Here is a 2697-nt window from a genome sequence, read left to right on the forward strand (position 1 = left end):
TCGGCCACCACACCTCTGGGAACCCATTATTTATTTATTTTATTTTTTTCATTTTTCTGAAGCTGGAAACAGGGAGAGACAGTCAGACAGACTCCCGCATGCGCCCGACCGGGATCCACCCGGCACGCCCACCAGGGGCGACGCTCTGCCCACCAGGGGGCGATGCTCTGCCCATCCTGGGCGTCGCCATTTTGCGACCAGAGCCACTCTAGCGCCTGAGGCAGAGGCCACAGAGCCAACCCCAGCGCCCGGGCCATCTTTGCTGCTGTGGGAGGGGAAGAGAGAGACAGAGAGGAAAGCGCGGCGGAGGGGTGGAGAAGCAAATGGGCGCTTCTCCTGTGTGCCCTGGCCGGGAATCGAACCCGGGTCCTCCGCACGCTAGGCGGACGCTCTACCGCTGAGCCAACCGGCCAGGGCCGGGAACCCATTATTTTAACTGTTCTTTTGAAATAAGCCCTTTTGTATTTCCTACATTGTGGATAAAGAACACTGAGAAGTAAGTGCCTTTGCTTCTTAAGATGCTCACTCATAAAACAAACCTTTTCTCAGCAACAGAGATACATTTTGGGAGATGTTCACAGATATGGAAACCCAGTGGTAATTTCGGATGAGGGGAACTTTCTGAGTAATAATGCAATAGGGTGAGTAAGAGGGCAGGAGAGTCGTAGGCTGCCACTGCGCAGGTGCCGTGGAGAGGTTCTCAGAGCCTGGAAGGCACCAGGTCTATTCAGGTGGGAGAAAAAGGGGGGAGGGTGGCTTTAGGAGAGCTTATGAAAGAAAATCAGACAGTGCTGAAGATAAACTTTTCTCAGCCTCTTTGCCCAGCTACTCCCTTACACTCCTGGTGAGACTATTAATTAGCACCACGTTGCTCGAGGGCCGCTGGTACTTCCCATCCAAGGGTTTACATAGCAGTTACTCTCTGTACTGCCAAGTGTAACTTGAAGCATTTGCCCCAAGAAAAGCTTCACAGATATGCCAGGGCACTATTTTAGCAAACCCTACTTATACAAATGATAATTTATTTGTATCTTTTCAGAGTTTTTCATATGGGGACAGAGAGAGAGAGAGAGAAAGAGAGTGGGAAAACTTGTACCGTGAATTTTGTTTGCAACCCACTTCTTCACTTATTCATAAGTTAATTAATAGTGGTTATTCCTGGTTTGAGATTTTATGAGGGATGTTCAATTTTCTCCATTTTCAAAACTTCCAAATGAAAAAATATAGTTTTATATTTAAGTAAAAAAGTCTTCCACAAATGCCATTTTGCAATAGCTGTGGTTTTTATATTGCCTCATTTGGGATGGCATCATCAAAAAGAGAGAGAGAGAGGTCTCTGTTCTCATGTTCCTCCCTCCAGTAGTTCTCATGGCCCCTAGCCGCCAAGACCTGGCTCTAAGGTTAAGGCCGTTAGTGCTGTCTCAAATATGTTATTGATTAAATAGATTATTTCGTTGACTATCCTAAGAACTTAACCGTAATTTATATCATTGTTTTCACAGGAGAAAAATGTATTCCAAGATTCAAACAGCTGACATAAAAACAAATCCTAAACACCTTGCTTGTAACATTAAAGATTATCTCCTCTTTATATATATATATATATATATATATATATGTTTTTTAATATAAAAATAAATAAATAAATATTTTTTTTTTCTTTTTCTTCTTGTTTTTGAAGCTAGTTAGTACCCTGATGTCATTAATTACCTGAGAACACAATACACCAGCAGCCGGAAATTGTGGCCTGGACTGTTTTGACCTCTAATTAAGAAAGGCTTTTTCTAGATCTTTGTCCTGCTGTGTTTAGCATTCTTTCTGTGGCCATTTTTTTACTCATTTATTTCTAAGGCTGTCCACTGAAAATACAAATATTCTGTTACGTGTATGAACTATGTCTGACAGAAAATAGGAAAGTCATATTTAACACTCTAAAGTTATCGCCTTCTTTCTTACAACTTTTTGTTTGTTTGTTTGATTGTAGTAAAATCTCCGAATCACTCTCTCTCTCCAAAATTCCAATTATATTGATCTCCGGAGATTTGGCTAGCTGAAAAGGAGACCATTTTGGGCTGCTCGCCTCAGTCCCACTGCAGCAAAAACTCACCAAAATATTGTCAAATGTGTCCCAGCCATATAACTCAGGCAATAAGCTGAATTTCCAGCTGTTTGTGTCCAGACTTCTCTCCATGATTCTGATCAATATTTGTGGCAGGTTGAGAAGAGGTTGAGTTAGGTGGGACTAAAGACAGAGGGGGAAGAGCTTATAAAAGCTCTGTGAGTCTTGGGAACATACAACTGTCGGTTGTATGCAGCAAAATTCTCACAACCCCAATGCTAAGCTTTATAAATAAGCTTGCCATCAAACATGTGCCTGCAGGAAATAAAGGAGAAAAACCAGAAAATAAGAAAGAAGACCCTTGCACTACTCTACACATACACACACACAAATGCACACACATATGATGTGAGCATGCCACTTTGTGAGGATGTTGACAATCAGATTATTGCACACTGAATGAAAAAACATGGTACTACTGACCACAGGGTTAAGCCAGTGTGCTCTCATTTGAATTGTGGTCTTTCTAACGCAGCGCTGCTTTTCAATATCCTGACTAGATTGAGTTTGGCTGAATGTTGGAATAATTTGTATTGGTCCATCATCTCTGGCTCTGTTTTCTTGGAGAGGTTATTTCT

At 42.2% G+C, this 2697-nt stretch overlaps 1 non-coding gene across 1 annotated transcript; it reads right to left on the reverse strand.

Moving 5' to 3' along the window:
* Nucleotides 1–341: 341 nt before the first annotated feature.
* On the reverse strand, nucleotides 342–417 carry TRNAA-AGC (transfer RNA alanine (anticodon AGC)). Its single transcript has one exon. It is a non-coding gene; the product is annotated as a tRNA-Ala (tRNA).
* Between the last annotated feature and the right edge of the window lie 2280 nt (nucleotides 418–2697).

This window comes from Saccopteryx leptura, chromosome 5, assembly GCF_036850995.1.
Source record: "Saccopteryx leptura isolate mSacLep1 chromosome 5, mSacLep1_pri_phased_curated, whole genome shotgun sequence".
NCBI lineage: Eukaryota > Metazoa > Chordata > Mammalia > Chiroptera > Emballonuridae > Saccopteryx > Saccopteryx leptura.